The 23,303-nt window shown below is 31.8% G+C and overlaps 1 long non-coding RNA gene across 1 annotated transcript in view; it reads right to left on the minus strand.

The window, feature by feature from the left end:
• The window catches only part of LOC101680177, a 34,524-nt gene extending 13,303 nt beyond the window's left edge, over positions 1-21,221 (minus strand). Inside the window, exons 1-3 of the long non-coding RNA XR_001180357.1 lie at positions 21,141-21,221; positions 10,881-10,961; positions 272-442 (exon numbers count right to left, since the gene is read on the minus strand). This is a non-coding gene — a long non-coding RNA (uncharacterized LOC101680177). The remainder of the gene's footprint in view (positions 1-271; positions 443-10,880; positions 10,962-21,140) is intronic.
• Positions 21,222-23,303: the final 2,082 nt, after the last annotated feature.

Below are 23,303 nucleotides of genomic sequence, written 5' to 3' on the forward strand. Positions count from 1 at the left end.
CTCCTATTTTTAAACACTTTATTTTTTGTCCTGGGTGCCTGTCCTCTAGCCTGTTCTATAAACCATATTATTAATGAGTTCCAATACCCTCAAAAATGAATAGCTATTGCAAGAATATCCAGGAGTTTGAAATGTCAGAGTACATCAGCATTTGAATCATATACATACTTGGGATTTTAGGATCACTAAATCTGAACAGATGGCATTAAAAACTACCATTGAGTATAGCTCAAAAGGAAGAATCCCAGGGAATTCAGCTTCCTCTACTCACCTAACTTGTGTTCTTCCTGAACTGAAGGTTTAGATTGTGTTGTTTCAGTGGTAGATGATGTTAAAATGGTTTCTCCAAGTCCTCAATGCTCTTTCATGCCCATATGTAAAACTCTGATAAACTTGAAGAATTATTTCGATTGTCTCCTATCCACCTCTTCCTTTTTTTGCCCTTTGAAATGCAAAATATAGAGGGGTTAATATTTAGATTTTCTATAGGTGATAATAGTTGTTGTTTTTTAATAATTAAAATATCTCCTTAAGAGACTTTAGTTTTCATTTATTTCTTTTAATGGACATTAATTATTTAGGTTATCATTGAAGTGTGATGTTTTTAATCTAATAGTCAATAACCAACTTAAGTAAAGAAAGAAATTGCCAGTAGCTTGTATTTTTTTCTCAGTAAGATAAGAATGTCTGGTCTTGTATTTCTATTTTATTATCAAACTATTTTATAATATCAAGGTAGAACATTAATTCATTAATTAGTTATTAATTGTTTGATTAATCATTTAATCATAATTAATAAAATTATTTATATAATTAACATAATTAATTATTAATTGTTAATTATTAAATTAACCATTGATTAAAATGTTAATCAGTTAGCATCATACTGGGAACATTGTATCACCCTGGGTTTCCCACCATTCTGGGATGAAATGCTCAAAATCAGAAGCTTTCTATGACTAAATCAGATGTATAAAGTCATTGTTTTTTTGTTCATTTATCAACCTCAAGACCTTTTCCCAAATATACATTAGAAATGTCTAAGAAAAATATTTTATTTTATCTATTCTCACTTCATTAGAAATCCCCTCACAGATGAAGTATTTGAGGACCCATTCTGACAGGACAGAGCACAAAGACTATTTTTGTTATTGAATTAATTTGTCTCTATCTTCTTAGTTATTGAGAATCTAATATGAAACTTAGTCTTCCAAAAAATAACATGAATAAAACAAAAACATTGATTTTGGAATTCTGTGACTCTTTCAGTGATCTCTGGAAAATTCCCATCACATTGAGCACCTTTCACTTGTTATTGAGTAGGGTTTAAATTGCTCATCAATTTAAGTCTAAGTCAGAACCATAGAGATGTTGTATAAATCAAGCTTCTTGGATCTAGTGAGAGATTCTATAAATTGTTATGTATGTAATATATAGATCTAAGGCTAATTTGTTTTCCATTTTAATGTTATTTTGGAAATGTTAGATATGTGAAATCACGCAACACATAATCTTTCCAGATTGCCTTCAGCATAATTTCCTTAAGATTCACTGAAGTTGTTATGTTTTTATATATATATATATATATATATATATATATATATATATAGTCTATTTCTTTTCACAGCTGAGTAGTATTTTATGCTATGGATGCACCATGGCTTATTTAACCATACTACTGAAGGATTTTGGATGCATTTCCAGTTTTGGCTTATTACAAATAAAGCATTTATAAATATTCATGAATAGTTTTTTGTGTGTGCAGAATAGATTTTTATTTTCCTGACTCTGTATGCCCAAGAGTGCAATTGATGGGTCATTTGGTAAATCTGTTTTCAATTTTTATCCATTTTCTAGATATCTGTACTTATAGGAGACTTTACAAAAAAATAGAAAACTTTAGGAATTTGGACCTGATGAAGACTCAATACCAAAGGAAAGACCAAATCAAAGGAAAAAATACATAAATTATTCTTCATCACAATTAAAAATCTGGGAGATGTTTTCTAATAATATCTCTGATAAAGAACTTATACTTAAAATATGTAAAAAAAATTCTTAAAACTTAGCATTAAAAATGTTTTTTTAACTCTTTGAAGTATACAAGAGCTTCACTTTTAGGAGGAGTGATGAGAAGAAGCCTAGAGGTTCCCCAGATGGTACAGAATATGAAGAGTACATGATACCATATTATCATAACATTGAGCTACCCTCTATTGAGTTTATCAGTGAACTTATCCATTTCCTTATTAAGGTGTTATCTGATTGAAGGCAAAAAAATCTTCTAAAACTTAGCAAATAAAGCAAAGCAGAGTGAAAACAGAACAGATGCAGAATGAATAAATTTTAAATTTATTGGATCCTATTTTGCATAAGATACAATGAAAAGCATCAGTGGAGGACAAGTTTATTTTTTGAGTTTTAAATTATGAAAAAGCATATATACATCTATATAAATAGATAGATATAGATATGTTATTAGGACTAAACTTGGATCAATGAAAAAAAGAGATATTATCATAGTGTTAAGAGACTACTTGTATGCCCTCTAGTTATAACCTGTAGAAAACTTACTCCTTTCTGTCTAAGGAAGCTACCTAATACCACAAACTAAGACACAGATTACTTATGACAATGAAAAATCTAAGCAGAAATATTAAATGAAGAATTAGAAACGAGAATCTGATTTCAGATATGTAGAATAGATTAGAGATAAAAAGAAATGATGTTAGTGTCAGACGCATAGAAAAGCTGAAAAGATCTAAAGAGAGATTAGATCAAGATAGGAGAAGCATTTCAAAAAATTTGGAGATTTTGGGTAGGAGAAGAATCAATGAAACAAGATGGGATTGGGAGGGAGACAAACCATAAGTGACTTTTAATCTCACAAAACAAACTGAGGGTTGCTGGGGGGAGGGGGGTTGGGGGAAGGGGGGTGGGGTTATGGACATTGGGGAGGGTATGTGCTTTGGTGAGTGCTGTGAAGTGTGTAAACCTGGCGATTCACAGACCTGTACCCCTGGGGATAAAAATATATATTTATAAAAAATAAAAAATTTAAAAATAAAAAAAATATGGAGATTTTAGCAAAAATCAAGAAGAACAAAAATCAGTCATCAAGACTAAAAAGAATGACATAGAAAGTCGCAAACCATTGTGTATGTGGACAACCAAATAATATTCTTCCTCATAAGGCCAGAATCCCAAAGAAATAAGTGATTTTTAGGACTTTATGTCAAATTATCCTACTAAGATAAAATTACTAACACAAATCACTAACAGAAAATGAAACAGCATGAACTAAGACTCTTTGTAAAAGTTATAAATGGTATGTTTTATTCATCTGTGTATAACTCCCACAAATTGATCTTTCCAAAGTGACTTTCCATTTTCAATATTTTATTATCCCATTTTCATTGAATTTTATTACAGTATACTTACTGTGTAAGGAAATTCTCTACTTTCCTTTGACTAATTCCTTGGGTTCTAAAAAAAACTCCATAAAAACTACAATTTTCACCATATTAAAATGATCCTAAGCAAATATTCCAATCATATTTTCACTCTAGCTTTTGTAGGAGACTTGAATTGTAGAGAGTTAAAAATATCACACAGTGATACAGATATCAGTTTTCTCCCACTCAATGACTTTTTGTGTATTCATCTATAATTTATTTAAAGAATTTCATTCTGGCATAGAAATGACTCATCTGTTCTCTTCTTAGCAGTGGCTGAAGATACTCAATAAAAGAAACAAATTGAGATTATTTTCCAAATAATGAATTTTAAAATGCTATAAAGAAATCTATAACAGAGATAGTACTACTTATTTGATGATAATCTAATTTTTCATAAATGTGCTTATACTTCACAATTGTTTCACAGTTAATATTGACTTAATAATAAATCACTGAATGATTAAATTCTTCCAAAACATTACTGAAGAAACTGAAAAGGATAAATCAATGTATAGGTTTAGTAAGTTTGAAATAAGTAAAACCCTTATGTTTAATGAAATACTTTCTAATATTCAGAAAATAATAAATTACTTTCAAATCTAGATTGAAAGAAAACATCACAGTTGCCCCTGAAAGGAGAGTTGAATTTGTATCCACAATTGATACATATATAAAATGTTCAGTTTTCATAAAAAAAACTTCTAAGACATGAAAAGACATGTGGGTGTGACCCACATTCTGGAAAAAGACACTTAACAGAACCACAGATGCTGGACTTTGTAAACAAAGACTTTTAAGACAGCTATTATAACAATGGTCAAAGAATAAAAGAACACCATGCTTAAAGAACTTAAGGAAGGTGTGTTAACACTGACTTATCAAATGCAGAATATTAATACAGAGATGGAAATTATTAAAAGGACAAAATTGAAGAAAACAACAACAAAAATAAAAATTTGTGACTTGAGCTGTTAGAAAATTTGATTTGAACTGTTAGAAGAAAGAATCAATGAGTGCATGAGAGTCAGTAGTGATTATTTAGCTAGAAAAGCAAAGGGGAAATAAATGAAAAACAAAACAAAACAAAAACAAAAACAAAAACACAGCTTATGAGAAATGTTTGAGACAATTAAGTGAACCAACATGTGAAATCATCCTTCACAAATAAAGTGAAATAAACATACTCCCAGATCAACAAAATCTAAGAATTCACAATGAGCAGATCCAGCTTAAAAGAAGGAAAGAATGTTCTTGAGCCTAAAAGTAAATGATGCCAGAAAATAATTCAATTCCCCCTTGGAAACATGAAGAATGTTTATAGTATGCTGAATTGTGTTCCTCTCAAAAATTCTTGTAAGTATGACTGAGCATAAAAATAAAAAGTAAAAAGAGATAAGGCAATCGTGCAATATTGAAGAGAAACTCATGTAAGATTCTTGGGAAAGCAATACAACTTTGGCATGTTAGAGGAGGACTCAGGAGATAACACAAAGACATTAACAATGACACAATAAGCACCATATATATCAGCAATACTGGGGCCCCCACCCTAAATGACCTCAGAGGCAACCACAAGACAAAGGAGACTAAGGCCATCAACATGATTGAAGTGGAGGAGGAAGAAGGAATATTCTCCTATGACTCAAAAGCACTAAGCAAGGAAGATTTTAATAGAATCTAAGGTCATACGAAAGCTGATGAATCAAGAGGCAAAAAATCTAGGTTGACACTGTACACTCTAAAAAAGATCATGGAAACTTGGATGTTTAAGTTTACTAATTAGCTATTATTGTATAACAAACCATACAAATGCTAATACATTCAAACCACAATTTATACAGCTGACACATCTGTGGGTTAGTTGTAGAGTTCTCTGTCTCAGCCAACTTAAATGACCTCTGCTATGCTCTCTCATTACTTAGTATGCAGCTTGTACATTGGCTAGTGCCTGGATGACCTAACGTGTACATTTGGTGTTTGGCTTGATGACTATTTATGAAGAACTTGGATTCTCTTCTAATTGGCATTTCTTCAACTGTCAGGCTAGCTCTGAGTGTTTTACTTGATTTCTGGTTTCTGAGAGCAGCAAGAAACACCAAAAATTTAATATGCAAGCATTTGTCAAGCTTATTCTTGCATCACATTTGGTAATGTCTCATTAATCACCCTGCTTTAAAAATTTGAGTTTGCTTACCATTTATCTTGATGCCGTTTTGCTACTCAAACTATAGTTTACAGACAATACCAAAGATACTGCTAGGTATGTTAGAATTGCATTACTTCAGATACCACACAGTTATAATGTCTGAATCTGCATTTTTACAAGATTTGTATATTACAGTTTGAGAGGAACTATTTAAACTTACTTAACAAAAAGTGCTCTTCTACTTAAAGCACTTTGATTCGTAGTTATTATAAGGACTAATTGCTATTGCCTTTATCTTATAAGGATAGATATAAATGTGTAAGACACAAATTGGCAAAAACTTGGTGGCATAAATTTTACAGCATAATCATTAAAAATTTTAAATTGTAATATATAATATTGCTATCTTTAATGTATAATTAGCATTTGCTAAATATTGATATTGGGTTAATTAACTTAATACCCAAAATATATAATCAGAAAAACACTCTGTAAATCTCTTTCACCACATTATAAATTTTAATTTATAATTAATTTATAATTTATAATTAATGTGTAATTAATTAAACACATTTGATTAATAAAGTATTTCTCTATTATTTTTCTTAATTCCATAGCTTTCTTTTCACAACAATTTTTGTTACTACTCATATAAATATTTTGATTACGTCTATTCAATTTTTCCATATCTGGATTCAACTTCAAAACCATAATCAGCTGCCTTTCTCAATCTCTGAACAGTTTCTGTGAGATGACTTGGTTTTTACATTTCTCTAAATGGCTACCCCTCCAAAATTTATAATCCTATTCAGACTGCTTCCTTAAGATGCAACATCACATCCGACTGCATTTTTCACATTTATATTTAATCAAGTAATTCATTACCAAATCTATTTCCCCCCACTGATAAGCTGACAATAAATTATCTCAGTCTTCATTTGGTTTAAAGTTGGTTCTTCTTTCACTTTAACAACATATTTTTGTACAGTGTAGAATTCTGGGTTGATAACTTTTTTTTTTTTTTTGTATTTTGAAGAAGTCACCCATTGTCTTCTGATTTACACAGTTTCAAAATATAAGCCTGCTGTTTATTCTTTATGTTTCTTTGTATGTAAGGAGTCTTTTTGTATGGGTATTTCCAATACTTTCTCTATATCTTTGATTTTCAGCAGTTTAATTATGAAATGTCTAGGTGGTATGTGTTTGTGTGTGTTGTCCATAATTTTGGAGGTCCACTGTGATTGTTGGGCCTAAATTTTGGTGAATTTTTTATTATTTTTGGAAAATTTTCAGCCATTATCAATTTAAATATTTCTTTCCTATTTTCTCTCTTTTCTTCTGCTATTCCAGAAATACACATTTTTTGAATGCTCACTTCTATTTCTTTCTTATAATTCTTCTGTATGTAGTATGGTTAATTTCAAATGACCTATTTTCAATTTTCCTGATTCTTTAGTCAACTATGATGAGTCCACTTATGAGTCTTTCAAAAAAATTCATCTTTGTTACCATAGCTTCAATTTCAGCATTTCTATTTGACTTTTATTATTCCCATTACCTTCTGAAATTCTCCATAATTATGCATATTTTGCATTTCCCCTAAAAAATTTAATGTGATTACACACTATATATTATACAATATAATAGTTATTTAAAATTTTTTGTATTTTAGTTCTGACATATGGACTCATCTCTGAGTCTGGTTTTGTTACTTGCTTTGTCTCTTGAAAGTGTGCTGACTTTTTTTTTTTTTCTTTTTTTTGTCAGTTTCTTATTGAGTATTTGTCACTGAATTCTGGGCATAGAACAGCAGAGACTTTCATTCCTGGAAAAGAGCACAAGTAATTTCTGCTTGATGGATATTGTGGGGATTTAGTCAGTCAAGTCCAGAGTTGAGATTTTTTGTTTTGTTTTGTTTTGTTCCATTTTACTTCTTTACTATGGTTACTGTCAACACATCACTGGCCTAAAATTTCTCTAGAGCTATCTAGTGCAGTTAGGATTATTAAAGATTTTTTCAACTTAATGTTCTTGCTTCACCCTCGATCTTTAGTCTTCCATTTATACCTTTATCCCAGAGTGGGTCTCTATTTATATTTGTGACACTCTCCCTTGATTAGAGTGCTATTGCTTGTGATTTTTCTTGATAACTTATTGATGAGATGTAGCTGGATTTTCTCTTGGTCAATTTTCATCCTCCATTTTAGGGATGGTTGGTTTCCCTGCCCAAATGATTATCCAAGATCAAATTCAAATACAGTATCTCCACCACGCAGATCTTTTTTTTTCTATCTTCAGTGGAATATCTACTATCTGTTTTCTGAATCCCAAAGAACAGGATTTATTCTTTTTGTTTGATTTCTACATTTTATTTTGTGATACATAAATGCTATTTATGAGGTCTGGAGATTTTAAGTCTTTATAATGTTATATTTATAATTTTTAAATTTGGGACCCCTGGATGGCTCAGTTGGTTAAGTGTCTGCCTTCAGCTCTGGTCATGATCCCAGGGTCCTGGGATGAAGTCCAGCATGGAGATCTCTGCTCAGCAGGGAGCCTGCTTCTCCCTCTGCCTGCTACTCCCTCTGCCTGCCACTCCCCCTGCTTGTGCTCATTTGCTCTCTCTCTCTGGCAAATAAATAAATAAAATCTTTTAAAAAAATTGAAATTCCTAAAGTGGGTATAATGCAGTTTATAATAAAAACTCTAAGAATAAAGTCAGCCTTTGATATAACCCAATGTGTAATAAATACTTGGAGGTTAGACATGAAGAGCTCAGTATCGACACCTTATAGCTTAAAATAATCATTCAAAAATGAACATTTTCATGTATAACAAGAAGAATGTTAGGTGGAAACGGTATGAATATTGAACAATAGACTTCCTAAGTTGTTGGCTTTATGTTGTAGGCTAATGACTTCATTAAATTAAAACTTCTGGGTCATTCAAAGTGGGAAAAGGATCTAATTTTTTAAAAGGTATAGCCTCACAAAGTTTTGCTGATTCTGCAAAGCTAACATATTTTATTTCTTTACAACATCTTATTCATGGAAAAGAAAGATGATATAGTGGAATATTGGATTGATATTGAAGGGGCACGAGAACTCCCATAATATTATAAGTTGAGCACTTTCATTATGGCGTATTGCCAGGATTCCACATAATATATTAGAAACTGTGACTACTCTCAGCTCCTTTCCATTAGCATTCATATGCTATTCCATTATTCATCATAAAAAAATCCTTCATTTTTAATTGACAGTGAAGGAATATTTAGAATACGCAAAAGCCGCTTTGACTTCTTTCACAATCAACTTTACCAGTCTGCATTATTACACTAGGTACATTCCCTATGCCTTAGGATACTCTGATGGTTTGAAAACTGCTAAATATAGTTTCTGTGTGTGGAAACTGGTAGAGAAGTTACAAAACTTAGGTCATTTTCACAATCAAAACATGAGATGGTTATAAAGTTATATAATAACCAAAATATTTAAAGTAATCAATTAATTTATAGAATATTTTCACACTTATTGTTTGTGAAAATCAATGTATTCATGTGAAAGAAAATGAATGGCTCTAAAAGAAGGTTTGTATACAAACTGTTTGTGATAAAAGTTGAACTAATTCCTGATTCCTAAGAAGACACATGGAAAGACCAACAATCTTTTGAGTGAATTCATTGGATATCATTAGAAGAATTACAAAATAAATGGTAAATTATACGCAGATTATATAATTTATGTAACTTTTTATCTAACTGAAAACAAGTGGAGTGATTTATTTCCTATAAGTTCTTGATATGAAAACTCAAACATTCTATTTTCCTGATGAAATGCACACACAGGTCCATACATTTTCTTTTCCTTTCTCATTATTAGAAAATTTATTATAATTAGTGAAATTGTCTCATGTGAAAAAAGTATCAACATTGTATTACAATGACAACCGTCACTTCAATGTTATTACATATATATAAACTTACTTATAATATCTCCTGGACTTGTTTGTCTGGATGTGTGTTTCACAAATTATTCTTGACTGTTCCTTTCAGTTCAAGATTGATATGTAAATTATATTAACATCTTAGATAACCTCAAATGTCTCCATCATGCCTCTTTTTAGGGCCTACATCAGGAAGATTAGACAGCATCAATATTGGTGACAACAACACAGTAGTGCATGTGACTTTTCTATAGATGTAGCAGCAGGTGGTGAAATATATAATCTGCTCTTTTGTAGTTATTATTCCTTGGCATTTTTGCCCTGATGAAATGGTCCAACTAATTTATGAATAGGCAGTTTGCCACTCAGACAGATGGCCTTGACTGCAGCTCAGAGACTGTGTATAGTCCAAAAATGCCAATGTTGACAGGATTTTCAGACATAAAAAACCAAATGTCTGTCAGTCTCTTCTAAAGATGTGTCAGCACTAATCCACTATTTATTGGATTATGCTCTTTTTTCATTTCCATAAGGAGTGATTATAAAAAGAAGTATTTTAGTGGAAAACTCAGAGTTGGGTTTCCCATTCCAAACAAAAAGGCAACACTTTATCTTCAAAGAGTAATAAGCTCAAAAATAAAGTATAATTCTATTCCACGACTTGTATACCACTGGGTCAAATCTGATTATGTCAAAAAAATGAATAGATTTATTGCTTTAAAGATAAAAATTGCATCATAATCTCAATAGTTATTTGGTCTGATTTTATGTGAATATAAAATTTGGTAAGCTAAATTACATTACTTTCTAGTAATATGAATTTTGATATATAATAAATCCTAAGTTTAATATACTCTAAAATGAATACATTTTTCTCAGTTATTTGCAACATATAGTAACCAGAGAGGTAGACAACAACAGAACTACTAATTTTACCTTCTGAGAGATGATAGATCTTTAGTTGAAACTAAAGCATATATAGCACACATTGATACTATTATCAAAAAGTATTTATAGTAAGTCTTATTGATTTAAATGTCTATTTTACTGGTGTATATAGACATTGATCTTATCGGCTATGTTGTCTTGATATGACAGGGGACCATTTTTCTAAAAATAATCTCTGTTGTGATGTTTGATAAGGGCAAGAGCATTGGGCACAATACTGTTTTGTCAAAGAGGTTTAAAAAATTTTTGTTGTGTGATATTCTACTGAATAAATATTATTTATTTCTAATGATAGTCTACTGAATAAAACAGCAAATAACTGTTTTATAGTACAGAGAATGTTATTCCATCTAAATACTATCCCACCTAAATCCCAGACTCACCTGTGAAGTCATTTGGGACTTTTTAAGTAGTCACTTCTTTTTGGACTAGAAAAGACACTCTCTTAAAAGCTTTCTTGAAGACTAAAAAGGGTTAAATGAAAAAAAGATATAATTTATTTACTATATATATATTAAAGTAGACATTTGCAGTTTTCATACTAGTTAAATAAAATAATTAGAACTGAATACTAGCAAATTTTGAAGTCATATGGTAGAGTTATCAGCATTTACAGACTTGCACCCTTAGAACAAACACACCGACAGACAACAGTTATAAATCAAGACTCTGTTTAATCACAATTTGCAGTCTTCTCTAAGAAGCCAAATTGCCAATAGGAACAAGCTTGGAACTTTTATAGTTAAGAGTTCTAACATAAAGATAGATGGCTAACTGGTTAATGATCTACAGATACATTTACATCATCGCTGTGTGCAGAACCCCATGTGAGAGGAAAATGATAAAAAATGATCTTATTCTTTAGAAGTTCAATATATGATTTGTGAGACAGAACATATATCCAAATGTAGATATACCTAGAATCAAACAAGTAAAAGAGACATAATGTAAAGAGTTTTATAAGTGATATGCCAAAATAATAGATTGATTAGTACTAAGGAAAGTCAAATATCCAACCAAAAAAAAATGACATTAAGAGATAATTTTTTCAGAATTGGCAGTTTCCAGTCAGTTATTTAATGTCAGATTGATAAAATTCTTAATTACATAAGTGAGATTTCTCAAAATGTCCTTGACACTTCCTTTTCATTCCTCATAATATCATGTTACTATTACCTTCTTAATTATAAAATGTTTCAGTCATACAGCAGAATATAATTATGAAACTTAGATTTACATATTAACTAATATTATAAAAAGCCTGCAAATGCAAGGTCAAGAAGGAATCATGCAATAGCCTTAGAGAGCAATCTAGATGAAAATGCCATGTAGTGGTGGATCTCAGAAAACTACCAGCCATCAGGAAATATACTTACTAATAAAGTGCGCATTATCTAAGATAGAAAGATACAAAACTTCTTTGTGTCTGTTAACTTTGGAAGTAGGGTGAATAAGGCTGTGCCAGCACTCCACAGACTTGCTACTATTCGAATTAATACAGGAAACAAGGATACATGAGAATGTAGACAAACCGTATTTACAGAAAATAGTAAAAACTATGGCTTCAGATAACTGATGCTTTGCTTTGTAAAGCCAATCATAATGTTGTATGATACTCCTTTCCTAAACTGGTTTAGAAAAATCCAAGGAATTCAGTAAAAGGTAATGATAAAAGGATCTAGCATAGCATAATGACAAGATTCAATTTTAAAAAGTGAGTTAGAGTATCAAAGATTATTAATAGATAAAGAATATTTACCAGAGAAAATACATTTAACAGATGAATATTATAATCAAATATTTCTTATAAATTCAAAGTAACCAATGGAGGCACTGGGTGGCTCAGTCAGTTAAGTGTTGGACTCTTGATTTCAGCTCAGACCATGGTCTCGGGGTCCTGAAATCAAGCCCTACATTAGGCTCCATACTGGGCATGGAGCCTGTTTAAGATTTTCTCTCTCTCCCTATCCCTTTGCCCTTTCCTTCCCCACACTCTCTCTCTGTGTCTGTAAAAACATTATCATCATCATCATTAATCATCAATGGAATTATACTTCCATATAGGTTGGTAAGTACTAGATACACTTTATTGCATATAGAACTCTAAAAAGCAATTGATAAATTACTAAAACAGTAACAACAAATAAAATATAAAAACAATAAACAAATTTGAAACAAAACTTCCCACCTATTTGAAGGCATTAGAGAACAACCTAGAAAGTCAAGAGCTGAGAAGTCAAATTAATTAACAAAAGAAAAATCACACTGAAATGTACTGTATCTTTTCACAACCTTCCTTTCCTTTCCCCCAGAGACTGTTCCCCTTCATGAGGCATAGAGGTTAAGAGAAAATAGATGAGGGCTTTAAGCAATCTCCCTAGACTACAGAGAAAAAAATAATTACATGGCAAAGTAATGATGTATGTATTGTTACCATCTCTACTCTTCCCTCCCTATGATAAGTTCTCTGTGATTCCTTTTGTAATTTCAGGCAAAAACCTTTGTTTACTTGTTTCTTTCTCTTTGTTTTTTTAATCTTGCTTGGATCAAAACTATCAATTCCTGTCTTAGGTTTTTGTTCTATTTTACTTTTAAACTCACATTGTAATAATTTTCTAATGATTCACTTTCCAACTCACATTTTAGAATGGCATTTGATAGGTTAACCCTAAAGGCTTAAAAAACAAAACAAAACAAAAACAAGGAAATTGTCAGAAAATCAAGAAGGGGACATGTGCTTAGGAAGATTTATCTTCCAGGAATCCTCAATTTACATCACTTTAATCACTCTGGACTTGTACTGTGGTCTCCACTGATATTTATATCTATTCTCAAAAGAATGACCCAGAAAAATGTGAGGGGGAAAGTAAGACTTTTTATCTACAAGATTAGAAGAGTAGGTAGAGGAATCCAGGAGGCCTTAACAACTTTCCCATGGTGAAGGCTGTGGTGTTTTCCCAGGTTTGAACCATCAGTGATGCCTTCCCCAGCCTCTTACTCCATCCTTAATATCTCATGTGGGTCCTAGTACATCTGGGTGAAATGACTGCAAAAGGGTGATATTGCCATGGATTATATAAATGCATTTTTCAAGCCAATTTAAAAAATACAACACAGTAGGAAAATCAGGAAATAGATGAAAAAAATGCTCAGAAAAAAAAAAAAGAAGAAGAAAAGGATATCTAAATATGCACCTGACCAGGTGATAATGTGAGGTGATAAAGGTTAGCTAACACTACAGTGGTAACCATATTGAAATATACAAATGTATCAAATAACACATTATACACCTTGAATTTACCCAATGTTCCATGGCAATTATATCTCAATAAGCAAAATTATGCCTATTACAAAAAAAAAAAAAACAAGCATTGACAAAGATGTGGAGAAAGGGCAACCTTTGTACATTGTTGGTTGGAACATAAGAGGGTAAGATTGCAGCTATCTATCTATCTATTTATTTATTTAAATTCAATTAGCCAACATATAGTACAAGATTAGTTTCAGAAGTAGAGTTCAGTAATTCATCAGTTGCATATGACACCCAGTACTCATCCCATCATGTGTCTTCCTTAATGCCCATCACCCAATTACCCCCTCCCTCCACCTATCTCCCCTCCAGCTACCCTCTGTTTCCTATAGTTAAGAGCCTCTCATGGTTTTTCTCCCTCTCTGATGACTTCCCACTCAGTTTTCCCTCCTTATGATCCTCTGCACTGTTTCCTATATTCCATATGAGTGAAACCACATTGTAATTGTCTTTCTCTGACTGATGTATCTCACTCTGATGGCTGTGTGTGTGTGTGTGTGTGCGCGCGCGCATATATGTGCACATATATGTGCACACACATACATACATACTACATATTCTTTATCCATTCAAGTCTCAATGAACATCTTGGCTCTTTCCACAGTTTGGCTACTGTGGGCACTGGGTGCAGGAACTATTTGAAAAGTAAGAAGAGTCCTCATAAAGATAAAAATAGAACCATTATCTTATCCAACAATTCTACTTCTGGATATCCAAAAGAATTAAAAGCAAGATACCTAAGACATATCTGCACTCTTATGCTCATTGTGGTATTATTCATAATAGCCAAGATATGGAAGCAACATTAACATCTATCAAAATATGAATAAGAAACTGCAGTATTTACATATAACAGAATATCATTCAGTCTCTAAGGAGAGGGAAATCTTGACTTTTGTGACAACATGACCAAACCTAGGAGACATTACGCTAAGAAAGAGAAGTTAATCTTATCTCAGGAAATGGGTTTTTACTAGGGGAAAAAAAGGCATGTACTTACAACAAGGAACATCTTTAAGCTATATATTAATTACTAGAAAGGTAATAAAGAAAACTGTATATAGCATATCACTATTTATATGTTCAAAATATGAAAAATTCTACATATGGATAAACCCCTTGTAAAAAAGACAGAAGGAGGTTAATGGGTATTATAGACAATGACAATTTTTATTGCATGTTGGTTTCATAATGATCTTAAACCATAAAAATATTACTATGCCCAAACCCAAATAATCTTAAAAATAATATTAGCTCAAATATTAAGATTAATCATTTGAAATTTAAGTTTTGAGATTTTTTTTCTTGTGGTCCTGTGCTTTCATAATGTGAAATATTTCAGTATATGCCAGTTAAAAGAAATAAAAAGAAATAAAATCGATACTTATTCGAGCTGAACTCCTAAAGGACACTCAAATCTGAAATCTTAGGTTTAGACCAATAATTTGTATATAGTATGCATGCTCATGTTGCATAATTCTAAACTGGCAACTGTAGGCAACATCTCTCTAGGTATGAAATTTTACCCTCTTCACTCCCCTGATGCCCACAAGTCCTCTATTCTTCCTTGCATTACTTCAAGCCAGACTTTTTTTTAAAAAACCTCACTTCAGTTAAAAACATCAAATCTTGTGTCTTTCTCCCAGGTTTTGTTTGTTTTCTGCTCTAACCTTTGCAACTTGGTTTGTAAGTTTTTTCATAGTTCTAAAATAGTAAGAATTGATGAAATCCAGAAAATCAAGGTTGAGACATGTTTCTGGGTAGATCCATCACTTAATTCAAATCACCCTATTTAGCTGGTAGTGCCACCTGCACTGACAGTTGTATTAATTCCCAAAAGAATGCTCAAGCAATTGTGAGGAGGAAATAATGCAACTAGCTTTTAGCTATTTTTCTCTTTGTTTAAAATCTTTTAAAAATTCTCCCTAATCAGGAAAGGCAAATTTTGTCATTGTGAGGTTCAGTTTTGCATTAAGGAATTTAGGCAATTTAATAGTTTAATTCAAACAGTGACATCAAAATGTTGAAGGACAACCAAACACATAATAGTACATTAACTTAGATGTGTTGATAGACAGTAGAAGATATTTTTATGCTTTAGCACTTAATTTTACTATAATTAATGATGACTTCTTTTGTGTTGCTTGTGAATGTTCTAATTTCTTCAATTATGCCACTCAATTTCTTATATTCAGAATTGTGTCAAAAACACAAAAAGACTGATTACTACCAGTGGATAATCAGTGTCTTCCTGTTCCAATGTGAATTTTGAGAAGATGATTTGGAGTTTATTGGAAAGCTCTACTAGCAAAGTGCCACTATCACAAAAAGTAAATCTGTCTACTTGCATCATTGTTTTAATGCCTTTGAAAACAAAAATGTCTTTGGATGGTAAAGAAGTCAATTGACCAAAGTTCCTATAGTTCTGAATATGGTTAAGATATATTTCCCAACTCCAATAGCAGAAAGAATCCTTGGGCTTTTTATATGTACCCTTAGGTTTTCATCAATTAGTTTATTATACCATATTATATCTTGGTTTAAATTTGTGTAAGTTTCTGATGCTTTTGTGGATATGACCTCACTCATATTTTCAGCAGTGCAGAAAGGAAACTGATTGAAATTTCTCTTTCACGCTGAGACGTCCTCAGTAAAAGTTACACATACCTTATACATGTTTCCTGCCCCTAACACATTATGTTTGTAGAACATTTCTAACGTTCTAAAGTAAGTCAATTCTTTATTAAAAATATTTTATTTATTTATTTTATAGAAAGAGAGAGATCACAAGCAGGCAGAGAGGCAGACAGAGGAAGAGGGAGAAGCAGCCTCCCTGATGAGCAGAGAGCCCAATGCAAGCCTTGATTCCAGATCCCTGAGATCATGATCCCAGCCAAAGGCAGAGGCTTAACCCGCTGAGCCACCCAGGCGCCCCTAAAGTAAGTCATTTCTATTGGTACATGTGTCCTACTGCGATGCAGTAGTATTGAGATTCTATTGCTTTTGTAATTTATTTTTTACTTAGGCCATTCTGGTAATTGATATTCTCTTACTCTTTTTCAATTTCTCACAGAGACAAAATGTTTAGAAAAATGTTATTTTGGGAGCACCTGGGTGACTCAGTGGGTTAAAGCCTCTGCCTTTGAATTGGGTCATGATCCTGGAGTGCTGGGATCAAGTCCCATGTTGGGCTTTCCGCTCAGCAGGGAGCTTGCTTCCCCCTCTCTCTCTGCCTGCCTCTCTGCCTACTTGTGATCTCGGTCTGTCAAATAAATAAATAAAATAAAATAAAAAAGAAAAATGTTATTTTGTCTGAGCTATTAACTGCAATGATGTAAAAAGAGAGGGCTTCTGATTTTGAAACTAAAACTCTCATGTCTTTTTTTTTTTAAGTTTTTATTTAAATTCCAGTTAGTTAATATACAATATAATATTAGTTTCAGGTGTACTGAATATATTATTATATATTATAATATTTTATTATTTCAGTACACCTGAAACTAATCTATACAGCACCTGGTGCCCATGTCAAGTGTACTCTTTAATCCCCATCCCTGTTATGCCAGTCCCCCCACACCTCTCCTCTAATAACCATCAGGTTTAAAACTGTCATATCTTGACTTTCAATAAAGCTATAAAGGGTTTAAAGTAAACTGTGTTTAAATTCTTTTTAATATGGCTTCACATTTTCTTTCAAAAATGGAAATCAAGATAACACATTTCAAATATTTATCAGAGGTAGGCATTTTATTATGATTCTTTAATAATGTCAATAGTACCATGTTTGAACTAATGTAACATCATGTGAAAGGTAACGTTAAATGTAGATCTATATTCAGATTAACTCTCCATCAACTTTAATTATGTTTTCAGGATTCTAAAAAGTTTACATAATATTTTTTACACTGAACTATAACTCAGATTTTAAAAATAACTCTATATATGATGATATTCAAATACATTAGGTGAAAGGAAGACCCTTCAAACTTATCTAGAGAAGTTATGGGAGTTTTAAAATATATGGAAACACCAATTTATTACATTTCAGTAGGTGTTTTAGTCAAGGATTTCACTGTAATGTATTTTAGAAATATTATGATGGCTAATGTTATTTTACTAATATCCTTAAGCATATGCCATTGTATTATTTCAAAATATAGCTAAATGTTTTCAGACAGACACATATATGAACAGCTCATTAAACTCATACAAATAAGCCCAAAGTATCACTAGTTCTGTTGAACAAAAAGTCATTCATATATTTTCATGTATTAAAATGACATTGTTTAATATTTTCACCATATTATAACTAAAAATAGAAATTTTTAAAAAATCTAAAAAGAACATGAGATACAAGAAATGATATTGGAAAGTAAACTAAAATTTGTTCAGTCTAACTGATGAAAAATGTTTAAAAAGCAATAATTTGGAAATAAAAATTCTAGATGGTCTCAAAATGAAAATGAATAGAGGAAAGGGAGAAATATATTTCTAAAAAGGTTGATTAGCTTTACACACACACAAACACACATACATATTACTCAAAACCTATTAAAAACTTATAAAATGACTTAATTAACATAAAAACCTATTCAATGTAAAGCCTACTATTTCTATTGTAAAATATAGTCATTGATACCCACTGAAAGAATTATCATGGTTAATAGATTAAGTACTAGAATGTTGCACTAAGTGGTATACTTATCAACAGTTGGTATATTTTAACTTTTTTCTTTTCTCTTTTTTTTAAGGATTTATTTATTGGTTTTAGAGAGAGTGGTAGAGAGCACAAGTGGAAGGGGCAGAGGGAGCTGGAGAGACAATTTCAAACAGACTTCACTGAGCACGGTGCCCACCATGTGGCTCAATCATAGCATGATTGAGATGATGACCTGAGCTGAAACCAAGAGTCTACCAAGAGAAACCAAGAGTGGTTTAATCCACTGAGCCACCCAGGTGCCTCTTATTTCAAATATATATGCAAATTATATATGTTGATTAACTATTATATAAGCCATGATCTATGGCTGAGATAAGAGAACTGAGATAAGAGAGCTTTGTTTCTGTGGAAAATGAGTTGAACGTTTTGGAAAGAGTCAATTTCTCATTCATTTTTGAAAAGGTGTTGAATAGGTTTGGTCAACGAGAAGAATAAATGAAAGAAGATGGGATTGGGAGGGAGACAAACCATAAATGACTCTTAATCTCACAAAACAAACTGAGGGTTGCTGGGGGGAGGCGGTCTGGGAGAAGGGGGTGGGATTATGGACATTGGGGAGGGTATGTGCTTTGGTGAGTGCTGTGAAGTGTGTAAACCTGGTGATTCACAGACCTGTATCCCTGGGGATAAAAATATATGTTATAAAAAATAAAAAATTAAAAGTAAAAAAAAAAGTATTGTGGAAAATTTACAGTAAAATTGTAAATATTCAAATTATTCTGTAAAAAATAGACATGACAAGTGATGTATATAATGCATTTCTATGATTTTCTAGTTTAAATTATTTTTAAGTTAACTAACAAACCATATCATGTTTAATAAGGCTATTTTTATTTTAGTAATACTCATTGCAGAAAACAATGTAAATGGTTCCTGAATATTTGTATGATTGCTGATGGGAAGCACACGAGTGGAATATATATGGAAATCAATTTACTAATACATACTCGGAAGGTTTATGAAGTAATGCCTTTTGTTTTAATGTCTATCCTTCTTAGAATATATTCTTAGGAAAATATTATAAAATTTAAACAAAAATTTCAGGAGCAAAGATATAAAACATTAAAAAAAAAAACTTCCATAATTTGGCAAATAACTAAATAAATTATATTTGGTGAGTATTAAGGAGGGCACGTATTGCATGGAGCACTTGGTGTACTGCATAAACAGTGAATCTTGAAACACAGAAAAATAAAATAAAAAATTATATTTGGTAAAGTATGATGCAGATAAATTCAGTATATTTATTTATATACATTCATGATGTAATTATGTAATTTAAAAAAAAAGAAAGAAAAGAGTGTATAGTAGGAATTGGCAAACATTTTCTGTAAAGGGTGAGATAGTAAATATTTTGTGCTTTGTGGGCCTTAAATTGTCTTTTACAATTATTCAACTCTGCTGCAAAAGTAGCCCAAAACAATACATAAACAAATGGTATGGCTCAGTTCCAATAAAACTTATATATTAACAGAAAAAAATCAGTCACTGGATTTGGCTCCAGTTCATAGTTTTCTAGCCCCTAATAGAGATTACTATTTATACTATAAAACATTTGCAGAAAAAACACCAAACATTAATTATGGTATACGTGACTGCTCTGAGCTGGGAAGTTAGTATTGAATATTTAAACATTTTACTGCCATGTAATACACATTTTAAAATGTGCACTTATGGGAAGTACATAGCTTAATAAATTCACAAACTGAATATATCCGTTCAACCATCACTCAAATTAAAGAACAAGATAGATTAATATTTGTTTCTTTATATTTGCAGAACTTTCCAAAATTCATATTTGTGCACATATTGTATATGCATGATGCAAAATAAAATATGAAAAATAAATATGCCTTAAAATATCCCTACTGAGTTATGTAACATTTCTATTATTCATCCCCTCAACCTTCTTTTTTTAAGATTGGAAAATATTCCAATGGGCACTAACAACAAATTGGTTCAGAAGATATATTAGTAAAATACATTAGTAAAATAAAATCCATCCCAAGATGGATTTGGGTGACCACAAAATCAAATATTTTCTCTTTCATTTGGCTATCTATTAACCTGCCTATATCAAGCCCATCTTGCCATCTCCCATAATGGCAATAACTTCATGTTTATCTCCTTTAATTTTTTTTTTTCATGGCTTGTCAGAAACTTAAATTAACACTATCTCTTACTCCTCTTGAATATTCAAAATCTCTTTCAATGGATCTTTCTCATTGGCTCTTAAACATGATTATCTCCTGAATTAAGTAAAATATTTATCTTGATCCAGTCCTTAATCCCAAATTACCTTATGGATATCATACCTTATTTCTTGTTTTCTATTAAAAAACTTTTCCTACAGTTTTCTCAAAGAGGCATAACTAACTAGTTCATTCACTTATTCAGATTTAGGAATTGGGCTATTCTTTATTTTTAGAGCTGACTTTTAATCTTTGACTCTGAGTCCCCAGTCTGTCTAATGACAGATAACTTAACTGCTTTTAGTTAAATTTAGTCCGATCCAGTGACTAATGAATCAATTTGTGATGTATAAATTAGTCACAGTCTAGTTAAAACTTTCTGTTTTTATTCTTTGCCTCAGGTTCCAGGTTTTATACTCACAAGTGAGGGAAGAGAGTAGTAAGGGAAGTCATGGGCCCACAGAACACAGCAGAATACAGGCAGCGTGTCTGGGAAGTGTCAGCCCTTCCCTTGTTAAATGCTGTGACCTACTATCCATGTCACCCTCTTCCAAAAATAGAAAAGGCTCTGAGGCAGTCTGGAGAGTGTCAGATAACAGTCCCATGCAGACTTCTGGCCGAGGCCATCTCACCCACATGTGAACCATTCCCTGTCCTCACCTGCTAACCTTGTTATAAAACCTTTGATGTAGAAGGGAATGGGGGGGGGAGCCATGAGAGACCATGGACTATGGAAAAAACTGAGGGTTTCAGAAGGGAGGTGGGGGGGGGATGGGTTAGCCTGGTGATGGGTATTAAGGAGGGTGTGTATTGCATGAAGCACTGGGTGTTATATGTAAACAATGAATCATGGAACACTACATCAAAAACTAATGATGTACTGTATGGTGACTAACATAATAAAGAATATACAAATACACCATCCCAATATCTCTCTTGTAGTCCTTACGTCCATTGATACATTATGTATGTAATAGTTACCATTTTCTAACTACAACCTGAAAAATGGTGGTGTTCACAAGGTTCCTTTTTCTTTTTCTTTTTTTTTCTTTTTCTTTTTTTTTTTTTTAGATATCTTAAACACTGGTAAGCAGGTGTGTGAAAAAATCAAACGGACCTTCTGTTTATCTTCTTCTAAAATTGTGTTCCACTACCCCCAGCCAGAAAGTAGGTAATGAGGATAAAAATGAAATCCATTCTTCTGGCTAAACATAAGATATCCAGTCTTACCATCTATCTCTTAATTTATTAACAGCTGACTCTGAACTCTCAAAGTCGTCTTTATTTTCTGGTTTTAGGCAACTATACATGTTACCTCATGCACTGGGTGAACATAAGTCTTGTGCTCTGCATGGATATTGGTTGCAGGAATAAAAGCATTTTAAGGCACATTTCGAAAGTGCTGTGTTACCTCATTTATCTACCTCATATTTCTGTTTGTTTTCTTTACCACTCACATCTTACTAACTTTAATTCAGCCTCTATTATATAACTCCAATAAAATGACATGAAATACAGAGCATATATTTCAGTGTCCCAAATATATTTCAGTGGAACGTTCATCACTGTCTCCTCCATATTTTCAACTTTTATTATAGAAAATTTCCAACATATACAGATATAGAGTATAATAAATTTTCATGCCTTTATTACCCAGCTTCAACATTTACCAACTCATGATTACTCTAGTTTCATATATATCTTCAATTTGTTATCTTCACATGTTATCTCCCCTTATTTTAAAATTTGTCTTATTTTAAAACAAATTGCAGACATCATATTTTATCAGTAAATAAATATAATGCATCTCTAAAGCAAAAAATATTCTTTTATATACATAACTATAAATTTCTTTCATACATTTTTTAAGATTTCTTTTAAATCAGAATCCAAAAAAGAACATAATTTTCAATTTGTTGATTCATCTTTTAAATTGTTATTAATCTATATATTCTCTCTTCATATCTTTTTTATTTCCCTGAAGCTTATTTATTTGAAGAAACTGGTCACCTTCCTCCACCTTCAAGCAGTATTTTTCCTCAGATTTCTGATGCATTACTCTTTTGGGTTTCCTCCTATTATCTGGCCACTCCTCCTTCTTGCAATCTTAGTATATTTCCACATAAGCTTAGAAGGCATTACTCTTCATAGTTAAAGGGGTTACAATACTACCCAGGATCTAGATAACAAAAAGTTAAATATAGATATAGAGGAGGCTACACACACACACACACACACACACACACACACACATATGTGTGTATATATATATACACATATAGGCTACTTAGCAACCATGAGTCCAGGAACAAAAATTTTCACAGACTAATCGTAGTATTTTTTGTCAAAGAATATCTATACATATCCTTCTTTTCACATGTGGGTGACAAAATAGAGAAATATGTATGCACTTCATAACGTTTATATTTCTTTATCCATGAAAAATCTTTTTAAAGTAAAAATGTGTAGCATGTTGATAAATGTTATAAAGAAAAAATCAGGAAAAATAGAGGAATGTTAGGGAGGAGGTCTCACTGAGAAGCTGACATTTGAGCAGAGACCTAGACATAGGTGAAACAGCAAG

The sequence above is a fragment of the Mustela putorius genome, unplaced genomic scaffold, assembly GCF_011764305.1.
Source record: "Mustela putorius furo isolate JIRA1106 unplaced genomic scaffold, ASM1176430v1.1 tig00003867_pilon_pilon_pilon, whole genome shotgun sequence".
NCBI classification, from domain to species: domain Eukaryota; kingdom Metazoa; phylum Chordata; class Mammalia; order Carnivora; family Mustelidae; genus Mustela; species Mustela putorius.